Raw genomic sequence first — 17,472 nt, 5'->3', positions numbered from 1 at the left:
TTGTACCTCCCTTTTAGGTTCAACCGCTCCACCTTCCCATAACCGTCATAATTGTGATGCCCCCAACCTCCACTTGGGATGTAACAGACACTTGAAGTATTCGAGACATGCAACATATGGTTACATACCCCCTTTTATGACAGTTAATATGCAATGCATCCTAGTATGCAACTAGGAGTATGTAATAATCCAGAAAAAAAAAAAAAGGGTTAATTGATAAAATTGCATGCAAGAATGAACTAAACATCCCAATAGTTCAAGTTAACCATAGATAGATGATGCCTTACTTAAAGACGCCCAAATAGTAAGGCATAAGTTCAGACATAAAGTGGGAGATCGAATCTTCTTATTACAGACAACAACAGTAGATTCCATAAACAGGTAGATCAAAACCTCTCTTTAATATGCTCCATAGTGAACATGACCATCTCTAAGACCATCATTATTAACTCCATCCTTTGGTTGGGGTCGGGCTCGTTCTCAATCATCTTAATCCAAGGGGTGGAGTTCATCACCATCCTGTTTATCAGAGGTCGGTACTGACACAGCTTCTACCATTCTGGGGGGAATGGTAGTGGGACTAGTGTAGTTTCCATTCAACGATGAGCTACAGGGTTGTACATTTAGAGTCTCAATATTCTCAAGGAAAAAATTGGGAAAATAAGTTTTTCTTTGTTTTTTGAAAATGGATGGGAGTTTCCCGTCAATAAAATCGGTGTCGGGATTTTCCAGTGAAGGCCTTGTGACATCACGTTCCCGATGGTCGTGATTTTGAGGTAACTCCCACCAGGGGAGAAACAAAGAGTTTGGAATACTATTTGTTCATTGGTTGAGGGAAACTTGTACTCTATCAAGTCTGACGTGATCCTAACTAAAGAAAACATTGACCGCTTCTCGATGTCACCAGATCGATGGAAAAATTGTAGGCCGTCAAATGCCTGGGTCGGTGGGTCAGAGGCCCTCTCATGGATGGAAGAGGCTAGGTCCCGCTCCATTTGATCCTAAAAGAAAGAAGCCCTACTCCGAGGGTGACAGATTTCGCTATGGGTCATGTGCCCATCATGACCCTGTTTGTCAAAAATGGGCACAAGGCTTCCTCAGTCACCAACCATCCCTTCGTCCAATGGCCACCTAGTAGCGCAACCTTCACCCCCACTGGTACACCTTGACCGTCGTGTGGAGATCGTTAATCAAGCAGTCGAGGACTTGGACTCATTGTTAGATCATTCATTCTTCCATTCCATCCTTGACATCTTCCCAGGCTCCTTTCCCGAGGCTTTGTATGAAAGGTTTGAGTCTTTATCATCCTTTTCGATGGTGAGTGAATCCATTAAAGTGTTGGAGGTTAGCAGGAAGAGCATGCTTCCATCTCCCCTGAGATCATGGCAATATCGATCGCAGGGGAAACTCTTGAGGGTGAGTCCTCACACATGGTTTGCCCTCGTTAAAACAAGCCACTATTTTTGTGGGGAAACTCTTGAGATTGTTGCAAAGGTGCTCAATGCTAATCTTGGCAAGGAAGTTTCGAGGGCTTCCTCGCCTGTGGGTGAGTCTTCGCCCATTGTTACTCCTACTGAGGAAGCTCATGGTGCTGTTAAGCTTATGGGGAATCAACTCATTTTACCCTTGCTAGTTTTGAGGGCATCCCCTACTATGGCCTCTTAGGTTAAGTTGCTGCCGGCTTTCACAGAATAGGTAGGTGATCCTAGGAACCAGGTTCTTGCCCAGAGATGCTTGTTCCTTCCCCAACTCAACCTTCTTCGTCTACTTCACAAGCGAGGTGGATCAATTGACCCTTTAGTTGCCCAAATTGGTTGAGACCTTGAGCCATTCCTTTCCCCGGCTTGTATCCTCACTTTCTGTTTGTTTGATTCTTTTTTCAAGTTTGTTGACTAACCTTAGTTGTTCGTTGTAGGATTTACATTCCTCAGCCCAATTGATTGCTAACACCCAATCTGGTTTGAAGGAATAAGTCCAATCTTCCAGTTCCTTAATGGAGAGAGCTCGATAGGCCGTTTTGAGGCAATATAGGAGAAGGAACAGTGGGAGGTTGTGTACTCCCGGTTGTGCTCTACTTGCACGTCCAAGAGGTGAATATAGCTCTCCTAAGGGTTGAGGATTCTGGCATTCAGTGCACCTTGGCTGTGGAGAAGTACCCTCTAGAAAGGTCACAGAGTGACTTAGCCTAGGACCCAGAGCATGAGTGGGAGGCTAGTCATGCATCCACACTCTTGGAAGATGTGTTAGATTGGAGGTCGAATTAGAAGAGGTGGGTTTGCTCTGCCTATGCGGTTAGAGTTTCAAAGGCTGAAGATTTTTGTGGATGTCTTTATTCGGACCACAATGTTGTCCATGGAGAGTTGGCCCAATCAAAAACTAGGCTTTGTATCAAGATAGGAGCTTAGAAAAACCAATGGGCATTATTCTAAGCTCCAGCCGTAATTGAGACTGTGAAGGAGAAACTTGCATGGTCTCAATAGTGTGTTAATGAGTTGGACATCGAGCTCAAATCTTACAAGGATGAGATTGTCTGCATTTTCCCTCAACTCTCTGCTGCTACTCAGGTTCATGACTGGGCATGGGGGCTCAGGTACAACCTTGGGTTGAGGACGTTAAAGAGGTTTTTGTTAGCACACCATGAGGCACCCTTAGACCTAAAGACACTTTTTACCAACTCGACTGCCTTACTCTTCTTGGATTCTCTTGGGGCTAACATGTTACTAGACGCTTGACTAAACCAACCGCCTCGCCATCTTCCAACTAGTGGCTCAGCTCCTTAGGCTTGGACTTGTTCCTCCTATTATTTTGTGTTCTATTCTTGTAATATTTTGTCTTGGGTTTTGATAGGTTTGTATCTTGTGAGACACTTACTATGTTATGTGTATGTTGCTTGGGAGTTTGACCTCATGTGCCTTGTTTTGTAATGTCGATATGTAGCTAGTAATATTTTGTTTTGGGTTTGCTTTGTGAGGGATGTACCACGTTACAAGCAAATTCCATTTTTCTCTGATTATTTGTTATGGCATCCTTGTTCCTTTCCTCTCCAACATTGTTTTCGTAGTTTGTTCCTCATTATTTTTGCTTTGTTGGCAAATAAGGGTGTAGCCTGGGCGTGGTTAGCCTTTGACCATCATGAATGGGTGTGAGGGTTAACCTCGATCGTATGCGCGCTGTTAACACTCGACTTGGAAGGTGAGCAAGAGAATTTCTTGACCGCTGCCTAAGCGAAGATTAACCCAGATCGCATAGGCATTGTTAGCCTATAATCACCATAGTTGGGTGTTAGTGTTAGTCCCGACCGCATGCACATTGCTAACACTCATCTACATAAGTGGGCATGAGATTTTCTAGACTGCTATTTGGGTGAAGGCTAACCCCAAATGCATGTGTGTTGCCAACACTCATCATAGAAAGTGAGCAGGAGAGAGATTTTCTCAACCGCTACTTGGGCAAAGGCTAACTTCGATCACATCCGCATCGTTAACAACCAGTTTGGAAAGTGAGTAGAATATTTTCTCAACAGTTGCTTGGGCAAAGACTAACCCCGATCACATGCACGTTGTTTGCTTTTGATCGCCATGTGCAAGTGTTAGCCCTAATCGCATGCGCATTGCTGACACTCTATTAGGGGATTGGGTGGGAGAATTTTCTTGATCGCTGTTTGGGCAAAGACTAACCTTGATCACATGCACGTTTTCATCCTTTGATTGCTAGATGCAAGCGTTAGCCTCAATCACATGCAAATTACTAACACTAGACTTGGAAAGTGAGCATGAGATTTTCTCGATTGGTGCTTGGGCAAAGGTAACCACGATCACATTCTTGGTCAAAGTTACATACAATAAGTGTTTGCACAAAATGTTGAGAACTAATAGGAAGGTTAGTTTATTGCGTGTTTGAATTACATGAAGTCATCTAAACAAAGTGTTTCTTTTAAGTGTTCTCCATTTTATGAGTGGGGTATTCTCTTCCCTTTCATGTCCTCTTTGTGGTACGAGCCTAGTCAATTGCTTGCTTCTATCACGAATGATCCCTCCCTTATGGGCTTGAGCTTTCCCTCTTCTTTCCTTTTGGCCAACATCCCTACTTCTCTTAGCACAATATCTTCGACTGTGAATAACCGGGATTTGGCCTTCTTGTTGAAGTACTACGTAGTCCTTCTATAGGCTGCAACCCACTACGGTCTACTAGCTTATTCTTTAACGTGCTAAATACTGTCTTGTTTATCCCTTCTGCTTTTCCATTAGTCTAGGGGTGGCCTGGAGAATAGTATTTGACTTTGATCCCTAATTTTGTGCACCAATATCTATACTGGTCATAGTCGAACTGTTGTCTGTTATCTATTGTCTGATACCATTACTTGTGGTATACTTGTATACTTGTCATATCATACTTGTCAAGTGAAATCGTGTCTTATCATATCATAGATTTCAAATGAAATCACATTCTTTCATGAATCTCTTTAAGCATAACTCCTTCCATAAATTCATGGCTTTTCATAAAATATCTTGATTTATATGTCATACAGTTAACGTGAAACTTGTGTATAAAATAATGGTATTTATAAATTAATCATGACTTTATAAAAGATATGTCATTCACCGTACATACATTTAAGAGTATGATCATGCTATTTACCTCATAAAGCTAATCCAATATTTCTGGGGCACGACTGATTTCCTATCAAATACACAAGCAATTTCCATGAATTTCTAATTAATCGCATACTTTAAAATTAAAATTCATAAATCCTTAATTAACCTATATTTCCTCAAACCTAAATTTCTCATGACCCTAAAATATTGTCACTCCCCAAGTATTTTGATTTTCACGTAATTTCTTAAAATAATCATTTGATTAAGCTCCAAAATATTATCACGCCTAAACATCAAATTTCTCTCAATTTTCGTCATAAAACTTGTCACTATAAAATAATATGTGCTAAAATGGTTTCTCCGTAATATCCACACTAAAATTTATAACCCTAGTTCAATGTCTCTCACGCAGTTATATTTTATAACCCCATAATCCGTGACTTCAAATGACCTAAAATAAGGTACATACGTAATTTGACTATAGTCTAAAGGTTTACATGTACATGTCTAGAGCTTCCTGATTTCGAATTAGAAGGTCGGTGTTTTTATAACCACTTGAAGAATAGATGGACTACACTGAGAGACTGAAGAGGGAGAGAATAACATGTGTGAGAGAGACATATTAACCGACAAAGGGAGAAAGATAGAAAGAGAGAGAGAGTCACTGAAGAAAAGGGAGAGGACGTGTGACGTGGCCTCCCAACTTGAGCTGTGAGGAATGTTCGTGGCTTACGGTGGGCTCGGATGGAGCAACTCCTTTTTTGCTTCACAGGGTATACGTGGAACATTGGTTTTGGTTTGGGCGTGGTTGCCTCTATCGTGGCTTACAATAGTGGCCTCCAACAACATGGGTCCTCCGATGGGTGCCAGTGACTGGAGACGTGAAGGGAAGAGAAGATGGTGGCTAGCTTCGGTGGTTGAACGTCTCTTGCAGTGGGTTGAGATTGCATAGGACTACTGTAACACCCCAGGCTTAAGGCCCAAGCCCAAGTGCCAAACCCAGCCCAACTAGGTGCAAAACACATCTTATACCACTCTCAGAATTGTTTACCCTCTCCTTTCTTCTCCCATCCCTCGATAGCTCCTCTTCCCAAATTACACGGCTCCACAACTCAAAGCACAACTTCTCCCCCAAAACACCACCTCTCTGCAAGTCCCCTTTGTTATTACCAACGACCTCAACTCCCTCTCTATCTCACAACTTCTCTCTCAGCCGATCTCTTTCTCTTGTGTTGAAGACCCAAATCACCACCACCACACGTCGAGCAAACCCAACACCAAGAATAACCAGCAGCTGCAACTGATTTTGGATCAACCACTCCAAGATTCACCATGCACTCTCACAATCCAGATTTGAATCCCACCACCTGAGCAATGCCGGTAAGTTCTCTTTCTCCATCTCTCTCTGTCTTTCTCTTCCTCAGTTGACCTCCCTCTCAACCTCTATGCAAATCGGGGCTTGTTGCCCCTCTTTGTGCCGTCGTAGTCTAGCCCCTAGCCTCCAGTCTTCTCGGCCATACCACTCGTCTCCACCTTAGACCACGACAAACACCCATGCCCTTTCTTACAAAAGCCCAGACCCACTGCTAACCTCCACCGCACACAGCATCCTCCATTTTCACAACAATCCAGCAACATCTTCACATCAGGCGATTACTTTTGGTGGTAAAATCCATAGAGGTATAACTAACACTTGATTTCGAGAAGTTCATGTGTTGGGTTAACTATGTATTGTCGTGTTCAAATTGTTGCGTGTGTGAATGGTTGTAATCGATGGTAGGAGAAATTGTGCCATTGTGATGTTGATTGTGTGCTTTGTGAAGTAATGGGAAGTAAGAAACTAACAATTAGGTGTTGTGGTCATGATCGAAATAATTATTTGAAATGTTGGGGGTTGCTTTGTAGCATAGTTTGTGAATTTGGAAGTGCCGAGGGCCCTTGTGAAATGTTGAGATAAAGTAGGTAATTGTGAGGTGGTTGGTGTCGTTCAAAGCGTTGGGATAAAAACAAATTGTAGTTTGTATTGTTATTGGATGTTGGGTATGCTAATGGGATGAGTGTGAACGCTTCTAATGGGTGAGGTTCGGGAAGTTATTTTGTAGGTTGGAGATGCGTAGTAACTAGGTTAAAAGAATTGGAATCGTGAGATTGATTGTAGTGGAGTTGTTTAGTTGTGTTGTTTCCTTTAGATGTGCCAGTTTGATTGTATTAATTTATAGTATTTTGAATTATGTATAGGTAACGATCAAATTTTTTATTAACACGGTTCAAAGGTTTTTTCAAAAAAGTTGAAGGGACAGGTAAGCGGATTCTTATGCTGGACTTTGCATAAAAAGAAAATGAACTGAGGTTGATTTTATGAAAAATGGTGCATAATATGTTTTGAAAAGAAATGTGAAAACAACCTAAATTATTTATTCTGCATTACTCATGAAATCTATATAAAAGAAGAAAGTATTTTTGTCATGATTGGTGTAGACATAAGCAAGTTTTTGGCATTCTTCTTCTAATAATGCAGAAAGAGTGAATATGAAATCTGAAAATTTGTACTTGTTATGTGGAGATAATTTGAATCAGTTTTGAATATGTGAAAATGATATGAAATTGTTCATTACCCTATTTTGATATGATGTGGCATCTGAAAAACCTTTGGCATGAATTTCTAATTCTGTATCTGATTATGTTTCTGGTCATGATCCGATGATTCTGATTCTGTTTTGCTCTGATATATGGCCCTGCCACTGGTGATAATAATGGCCTCTAGCTCTGTCACGAATGATAATGAGACATCTGTCCCTATCACGGGACATAATAGTGACCTCTAGTCCTGTCACAGGATATAATAGCGACCTCTGGCCTTAAGGGACATAATAATGGCATCTGGTCCCGCCACAAGATATAATAGTGGTCTCTGTTCTGAGAGCAATCGTTTTTGTATCACAGTGATTTATGCTCTGCTTAGTTTTTAACAAAATGCATAACCCTACCCCGGGGTTAAACATGGTCTCTATTTTGATATGATGCTCTGATATGATATGATATGATATGATATGATAAGATGATGATGTTCAGTCATGTTATGCCAAAAGAAATTTTTGAATATGAACATTTTGAACTATCGCTCTAATATTCTGATAACTTGTTTTTTGTATCTGCATTCTAAAACTAAAATGTTTTGTTCTACATTCTGAACTTTATGAAAAGGCTCATGTTTACATACTAGTATATGTTTTACGCTTAGTGAATGGTTGATAACTCACCCCTTATCTCAACAATATGTTCAGATTTTTGGATGTTTTGACTAAGGATCAAAATTAGAAAGCATGGGTAAAGCTATGTGAGCATAATGGATTTAGCACAAAAGGATGTCATGGTTATTGGAGAATTTTATTCAATAAATTTGTTGTACATTGTTGAGAGGTTGACATTAAGAATTTGTGGTGTTACTAGTTAATTATTTTGAGTAGTTGAGTTTGATATCTATGTGTTGTTGAGAGATTGGAGTTTATATATACATTGTGATATATGATTTTTTGAAAGGTAGTAACTCTCCAACCCCGTCCGAGACCGGGGCGTTACATTTGGTATCATAGCCAGTTTTGAGGTTCTGCAAACTATAACCATATGAGGTTTAGATATTTGTGGGTTTTAGGGAGTAACTTTCAGATTGGAAGTGTAGGAATTTGAGGACTATAAGGATGATCATGTGGATATTTAAGGTTTTCAGAATCTACAGGTTTTGAGAATATAATCTATGAAATTTGAGGTGATAGATTTTGTGAATTTTAAGAACTAGTTTTTGTAACATTTGAAGCTTTAGATGAGAATTTGTGATTCAGATTGTAGAGTGATATATACACTAGAATGAAAACTAGGCTTCAGAGTTGGTACACTTTAACGTATGAATTGACCAAATATCGGGTTTATATTCTAATCAAGAATGTAAGTTTGTCTTGATGGCAAATTATGATTATCAGATGTGAATTCTAAAGTATAGGCCCAAAAAAAATGGTGAGGTTTTTTTTTTTAACAAACTATTGAGGAGTATGTTTACTCAAGTGTAGTTATAAGGGAAAGTATGAGTAAGATAAGAAAGTTTTGATTTTTTGCATGCTTATATTATTTAGTAGTTACATTTACATTTAGATTAATATTTTTAATACCCTTCTTCAAATGTTTAATTGAGATGAGTCTTCCAGGATGGTAGCTTGTCTCCGTGTTCAGAATCTTGCAGACCCAATTCCAATTAGTGAGGAGGGCAGATGCACTATAGAGCAGTTTAATCAGATTCACCCACCCATTTTTGATGGGCGAGGTGACCTAACCCTAGCAGAGGATTGGATTCAGGACAACAAAGAAATCCTTTGTGTCCTTAATTGTATTGATGAGCAGAAGGTATTGTACTTCACCTTCAAGCTGACCGGAGAGGCTAAGAGATGGTGGATATCAGAGAGAACCATCAGGGAAATTGATGGCAGGTCGACGCCATTGGGGTTTCCCTCGAGCGAGAATCAAGGACCATGGAAGAGGAGAAAGGTAGCAAATAACCCAGGCAAAAGACAGGTGCAGGACAATCAAAGGAATAACTCCTGCAAGTCATGCAATGTAGTACACTTTGGGGAATGCATAAGGGAAACCGGATGGTGTTTTTAAGCCACCTCGTCAAAGATTGTCCAAGCCAATCAAATGGGAGTATGAGGAGTAATTTGGCGGCACGACGCAAGAATCAACACAATACAGTGTCGGCCCGAGTTCAACACAATGCAAGTACTCTACCCCTTTACTTAAAAAAAAAAAAAAAAAAAAAAAAAACCTACCGTTGTATTGGATGTTGGGGCTACCATTTCTTCCATTTGAATAGACTATGCTAAACTATGTACCTTAGGAGTTGAAAGATTGGGTTAATGAAAATGTGTATTGATTACGACTAAGGATCAAGTACACCATCATCTAGATATATAAATAGTATGTTATCTTTAGTTTGATAAAGCTTGGTAAGAATCGTCGTGGTAGGTGCAGAAGTCGATTAGTTACAACAATGATTTATTTATGAGATTTTTAACCTTGGGCAATTGGGTGGAATTATTAGAGTGCACAACAGGAGAATTTGCATGATGGGCTGGGATTAAACGTCATGAAGGTTTAGAAATTTGTTTATTTGAGATCACTTAAGACTTAAATCTCGACTATGGATTTTCAAATTTTTGAGGATTGTTAGGAACAATAGATTCTGAGGAACCATGACTTGGATATCTTCATGAACCGATTGTGAGATTAAGTGCCCTAACTTTGGAGAATTTTATTTTTTAGCTTTGTGTATGAAGGTGTTATAAAGTGATGAGTTATGTTTGCTTTTTTATATGAAGTTAAGTTTAGAACTTGGGTGAAGTTATTATTAGCCATTTAATCGAGTTTGTTGTTGAGGTTTATGACTATAATTGGACCCAGGAGGGTATGACAATCGATACTAGGTGAGCAAATTAGGAGGTATTTAAGGCACGAAAATATCGGAAGTCAAAATCTTGGAATATTACATTCGACAAGAATGATTGACAATTAAAATAGGCGGGGATTGGATGTGACAGATAAGTGTGTAGCCTTCGCTTGAGGTATTAGCAAATTTCGAGGATGAAATTTATATAAGGGGGGGAGGATGTAACACCCCAGGCTTAGGGCCCAAGTCAAGTGCCAAACCCAGCCCAGCTAGGTGCAAAACACATCGTTTTACAACTCTCATAATTGTTTTCCCTCTCCTTTCTTCCCCCATCCCCCAATAACTCCTCTTCCCCTGTCACATGGTTCGACAACCCAAAGCACAACTTCTCCCCCACAACACCACTCCTCTGCACGTCCACTTCTTTGTGACCAACAACCTCAACTCCCTCTCTATCTCACCATGCCCCGTACTCACCAATCCCTCCCCATGAGTTTCTCTCTCCCTCTTACAAGTTCTCTATCAGCTAATCTCTCTCTCTTGTCCTGAAGACCCAAATCATCACCACCACCACACATTGAGAAAATCCAACACCGAGAACCACCAGCAGCCACCACTGATTTTGGATCAACCACCCCAAGATTCACCACACACTCTCATAGTCCAGATTTGAGCCCCTCTACCTGAGCGACACCGGTAAGTTCTCTTTCTCCATCTCTCTCTGTCTTTCTCTTCCTCAGTTGATCTCCCTCTCCACCTCTATGTAGATTGGGGCTTGTTGCCCCTTTTTGTGTCGTCGTAGTCCAGCCCCTCGCCTCTAGTCTTCTCGCCTACACGCTCCACCTTAAACCACGACAAACACCCATGCCATTTCTTACAAAAGTCCATACCCACTGCTAACCCCCATCACACACAGCATCCCCCGTCTTGACAGCAATCCAACAACATCTTCACATCAGATGATTACTTTTGGTGGTAAAAACCATAGAGGTATAACTGACACTTGATTTCTAGAAATTCATGTTTTGGGTTAACTATGAATTGTTGTGTAGAAATTGTTGCGTGTGTGAATGGTTGTAATCAGTGGTTGGGAAATTGCGTCATTGTGATGTTGATTGTGTGCTTTGTGAAGTGATGGAAAGTGAGAAACTAAGAATTAAGTGTTGTGGTTGTGATCGAAATAATTATCTGAAGTGTTGGGGGCTGCTTTGTAGCACTGTTTTTGAATCTGCGAAGTGGATGAGGGCCTGTGAAACGTTGAGATAAAATAAGTAATTGTGTGATGGTTGGTGTCATTCAAAGTGTTGGGATAAAAAATTTGTCGTTTGTATTGTGATTGGATGTTGGGTACGCTAATGGGATAAGTGTGAACACTTCTAGTGGGTGAGGTTCGGGAAGTTATTTTGTCGGTTGGAGATGCGTAGTAACTGGGTTAGAAGAATTGGAACTGTGAGATTTATTGTAGTGGAATTGTTTAGTTTTGTTATTTATTTTAGATGTCGCAATTTAATTGCATTAATTTATGGTATTTTTAATTATGTCTACGTAACGATCAAATTTTTGCTTAACACGGTTCAGAGGTTTTTTAGAAAAGTTGAAAGGTTAGGTAAACGGGGTTCTTATGCTAGACTTTGCATAAAAAGAAAATGAACTGAGGGTGATTTTATGAAAAATGTGCATGATATGTTTTGAAAAGAAATGTGAAAACAACGTCAATTATTTATTTTGCATTACTCATGAGATCTGTATAAAATAGGAAAGTATTTTGGTCATGACTGGTGTAGATATGAGCAAATTGTTTGCATTCTATTTCTGACAATGCAAAAAGAGCGAATATGAAATCTAAAAATTTGTACATGTTATGTGAAGATGCTCTGAGTCGAGTTTGAATATGTGAAAATGATATGAAATTGTTAAGTACTATGTTTTGATATGATGTGGCATATGAAAAACCTTTGGCATGACTTTCTGATTCTGTTTCTGGTCATGATCCGATGATCCGATGATTCCGAGCCTGTTTTGCTCTGATACATGGCCTTGCCACGTGTGATAATAGTGGCCTCTACCTCTGTCACATGTGGTATTAGTGACCTTTGGCCCTATCACGTGGCATAATAGTGACCTCTTGCCTTACCATGAGATATAATAGTGCCTTCTGACCTTGTCACATGATATAATAGTGATCTCTGACCCCGCCACAGGACATAATAATGGCATCTGGCCCTTCCACGGGATATAATAGATGTATCTGTTCTGAGTGCAATCGTTTTGTATCATGGTGATTTATGTTCTGCTTGGCTTTTCGCATAATGCACAACCTTACCACAAGAATTAAACATGGTCTCTGTTATGATATGATGCTCTAATATGATATGATATGATAAGATGATGATATTCAGTCATATTATGCCAAAATACATTTTTGAATATGAACATTTTGAATTGTCACTCTAATATTCTAATAATAGGCAACGAGCTCACATGATATGATTCACATGATATGGCTCACATGATACGAATCACATGATATGATACAATATGATATGAATGTTTAAAGATCAACACGAAAATGATGTCAAAGATTTTTTTCCGAAAATTCTAAAGATCTCTATTACATGTCTTTTGAATAAGGTCAAGTGCATAAGTCAATTTTTTGGTCATGTCATATGTCAACTATATGTTCATGCATGCATTCCATAATTGGTCATTTGTATGCTTATGTTAACTTCTGTATATTGTCTGTTTACCTGTTGAGATTTCTCAAAATCTCATTGTGATAGCTTCCACTACCATTCCCTACCCAAAATGGTAGAAGTTGTGACTAGTTTAGAAGATCACCTCCATGGTGAAATGCAAGAGGACGGTACCCCCAACCATCGAGGGTGTACCGAAGAACAATGAGAGCTCGACGGAGCCCCCTTGTTGGATACGATAGAGAATGCCGACCGACTCATTTCCGAAGCATTACAGCTCATTGACGAGCTAAAGAGATTAAGGATTCAGGACAATGATCGATTTTTGGAGAAACGAAATAAGCCCGACTTGTCTGAGGAAAAAAATAAAAAAAGGGACCATTTTCCTGTGGCAGGAAACATGTTTTGGATGTCTAATGATTTAAGGCCTTTTTGTGATAGGTCCCTTTGTTTTGGAAAAACGTTTCCGGTACTCAAGTTTTGGGAGACAATGAACATATTTTTTATCTGGTACTTTTGAAAAGTATGTTATGTTAAAGACAATGTTTGGGTTATGTTTAGTCTTACGGTACCATGTGCTAAGGTAACTGCTTTATGCATTGCCTAGTCTTATATGAACTTTACATTTTTTGCTGCGTTATGTGTTGCATACTGCTAGTATACATAGATGCTATGCATTGCATCTTATCTTTCATGTACGCGTGGTACATAGCCTTATGTTGCATGTCTCGACATTTCAGTCACCGTCCAATCCCAAGCGAGGGGCTGGTGGTGCCACATCATCTTAAGTGGAGTTGTAAATTAAAATACTTGTAGACTAATTATAAGTTTATCATTTTTCCTATCATTTATATTATTGATCACGTGTGTGTATAAATATATATATATATATATATATATATATATATATAGTACTTGAAAATGATCAGTTATCTTAGATCAAAAACAATAAATTTCCTCTCTGGCTTTAGGTTTGTGTAGAGGGCTATTTTTTAGGCCCGGTTTGGATACACAAAACCATCTCATCTCATCTCATCATTACAACTTTTCCAAACTCCCGCACAAAATCTAATAAACAATTCAACTTTTTTAAATCTCAAAATAAAAATTATATTAAAAAATTATATTCTAACAATATTTTATTCAACTTTCAACAAAATATCTCATCTCATCTCATTTCATCTTAATTGCGTAACCAAACGAGGCCTCACTATCTCATACAGTTTTCGTGCTTGAGGATGGATGATCAGCTGGAGGATCTGTATCAACGGTTATCATTGACGTCTCATGAGGAAGAGGAAGTGATTGTGGATGCTGTATTTCTAGAAGATATCTCTTTGTATGGAGGGAAGGGTTTGATTGTAATCCTACTGACTGAGAAACACTATAACAAAGAGATTTTTAAGGTGACTATCCATCGTGCATGGCATCCACTGCAAGGTGTTCATTTTCACGATCTGAATTCTACTCTGACTTTAGTTGAATTTGATGATCTGCGCGATAAGGTACGTGTGGTAATAGAGGGACCATGGGCTTTTGATAAGCAACTGGTGTTCATTCAGGAAGTGGATGGTAGTAAACAAGTTAATCAGATTCACCTTCATGAAGCCATTTTTTGAGTCAGAATTCATGATATTCCTTTGAGGGCCAGGAATGAATTTGTGGGGAATCTGGTAGGGAGAAAAATTGGGAAAATGGAAGAGGTGGATTTAAAGAAGGGGGCAATTGGCTTTGGGGGAGTTCTTGAGGGTTCGGGTTATGTTCAACATTGATAATCCTCTGTTACGAGGTACAATGTTTTCTATGGGTGATGGCAAAGTTGTGTGGGTAAGGTTGTCTTAGGAGAAATTGCCCAACTTCTGTTACTGGTGTGGGTGTTTGGGTCATGGGGATAAGGAGTGTAAACTGAAGAAGCAATCTGATCGTGTAGATGACGCAGAGGTGCTTCTGTATGGTAGTTGGTTGCGAGCTACTAGTTATGGCAATCGTTTCAGAGATGGCCATTCATGGGAAAGGAAAGAATGGAATAGGATTGCAACACGACTGCCGCCAGGGAAGGATACAGAACCAGTGGTTGCTACGATGCTTGTGGATGAGTTAACTGCTCCTAATGTCGCGGGGACATCCAAGGGGAAAGTCGTAATGGATCACGAGAATTTAGCATCACTTTCTATCGATCCTATGGAGGAAAACTCAGTTTAGTTAGTTGAGGGGGTAAGAAGTCAGTATCAGTTATTGAGTAAGTTCAAATGCATGGAGATGATAACGCTTACGCAAGAATTATGAAAATTAATGCGTAGTCGTTGGATGAGCATATGCATAATAGGCCGAAGGGTTTTTCTGGGCCAACAGAGAAAGAGAAGACAAGTGTGGAAAATGGGCTCAAGTATGGGGAGCTCTCAATGGGCCAATCTGCTATGGGTAGGTCTAATGGGGTTAGTAGCCATAAGTGGAAATGAATGTCGTTTCTCTCTTCTTCTACAACTTCTAATTCCGAAGTCACCCAACGACTTTCCATTTCTAAAAAGAGAAAGGGATTGATTCAGGTAAATGATGGAGCTGGCAGGGTTTCCAAACCAAGGGTTTTAGAAGAGATTGAGGTGCTTGATGTGTCCAAAACAAACAATGTTGAATCGGCGGTGGCTGTTGATCAGCACCGCCAAAAACCATGAAGATCATATCTTGGAACGCCCATGGGCTTTGGAACCCATGAGGCGTTTGTGCCCAAGAGGGAAGCTCCCGACGTCTTGTTTCTCTAGGAGACAAGGCTTAAAGCTTGAGAATTTGAGGGCTACAAATTTAAATTAGGTTTTGTCAATTGTTTAGTTGTAGACTGTTTTGGTAGAAAGGGGGGTTTGGCCTTATTATGCCGAAGGGATTTGAATCTACCAGTTCTTAATTACTCGGCGAGTCATATTGATTATGTAGTGGAGGAAGTGGGAGGAGGATGTTGGTATCTGATTGGGATTTACGGTTCCCCTGATGCCAGTACCAGATTTAGAATCTGGAATTTGATTAACACTTTGTGTAGAAGAAATGGGGAAGCATGGATGGTTCTGGGGGATTTTAACGAAATTCTCCATCACAATGAGAAGTTGGGAGGGGGGGTAGGCCACGACCTGAGGGGCAAATTGATGCTTTTAGGGAAGTTGTGGATGCCTGTTCTCTACGGGATTTGGGTTTAAAGGAAACAAATATACTTAGAGTAATCGTAGGCAAGGTTCTCTTTGCATTTGTTAAAGACTTGACAGGGTGTTAGTAAATTCTCAATGGTGTGTTCAGTTTCCTAGTGCATCTGTTACTCATGTGTTAGTAGCTTACTCTGACCATGTACCCATTTGGGTTCAAACTGAGGGTGACGGTGGTTCTGGTACGGTTAAGAAACAATTCAGGTTTGAAGAAATGTCAGTAGGAGAGCAAGCTTGTGAGAACATTATCAAGTCTACATGGAGGAGGAGGGAAGATCGCAAGGTTGTTCAGAATGTTATGGACTCGATTGAAGAATGTGGTATTCAGTTAGATAGATGGAATAGGTCGTCTTTTGGTAATGTTCAGAAACAGTTAAACCTGGCTAGAAAACATATGGAACTGTTGCATGAACAAGATCCTAATGGGGAATGTAGTGTTGATCATAAAAAGGCTCAAGATGAGGTGAAAATGGTTAGAGAGAGATGAGATAATGTGGAGGCAAAGATCTAAAGTCTTGTGGTTAAAAGATGGGGATAAAAATGCAAAATACTTTCACATAAAAGCCTATATGAGAAGAAAGAAGAATCAGTTGGTCAAAATGCAGACTTCTCAAGGGGATTGGCAGTATGGCGATCAGAGAGATAGGATTATCTTGAGTTATTTTGCAGATCTGTTTACCAATTCAAACCCAAGGGGTTCCACTGATTTTATAGCTTCTCTGATTGGTCTAGTATTAAGTGTGATTTTTATGTAATTTTTATTACTCTTTTATTTATGAAAAGTGTAACTTTTCTTTCAATACTATTGATTTTATTTTATTTCTATATATTTTTTTATTTTCTTGGATTTGAAGGAATAAGAAAATTTAGTGGGAAAAGATAGCATTTTGGTACAAAAGAAGAGACTACGGATCCAGACCGAAGAGAGGCAGCGAGATCTGAAGAGAGCCTAGGAGATTTGGGCAACCAGAAGGAGTGACTAGAAGGCACGACCAGAGTTAGGCAATAAGCGAGATATTTTACCTTCTGGGCTAGAAGACTTGGGGCATGGCTTCGAGCGACTAGATTGGGTGACCAGTCTAAACGACCAACTTAAAAGACCAACCTAAACGACATTGTGGGCAACAACTAATAAATGTAAGTAGTTTTACTGCTCGTTAGGTTGGCAAGAAGGTTCTATCATCCCGGTCGGGAGTCTTTCCTCTCACTAGGCAAGGAGACTAGTTATCTTCAGTGCACACGACATCTACCCAGTGGGACCCTTCCTAGTTCCGCAATCAATTTACTGACCACCAAATCCTCCCGAACTCCGTGAATCAAACCGCTTATTACTGAATCTTCCATTTTAGATATTTTCGTTATATTTGGGATAATTTCTTTTATGTTAACATTTATGTTTAAATACTATTTTACAGATCTTTAGGCTAGATTGTAGCCGCATTCTTGTTTCCGGATTTGAGTTTTGATATCTATTTAATCCTATCTTGTGGGATGAATAAAGGAGAAGAGTCTCAATTTTAGATTTCAATAGTCCAGAGTTTATCATTTAAGTTTCTTTTAAG

Source organism: Juglans regia, chromosome 14 (genome assembly GCF_001411555.2).
Source record: "Juglans regia cultivar Chandler chromosome 14, Walnut 2.0, whole genome shotgun sequence".
In the NCBI taxonomy this organism is placed as follows: domain Eukaryota; kingdom Viridiplantae; phylum Streptophyta; class Magnoliopsida; order Fagales; family Juglandaceae; genus Juglans; species Juglans regia.
The sequence above is the reverse complement of the archived record's forward strand: the minus strand, read 5'-3'. Positions refer to the sequence as shown.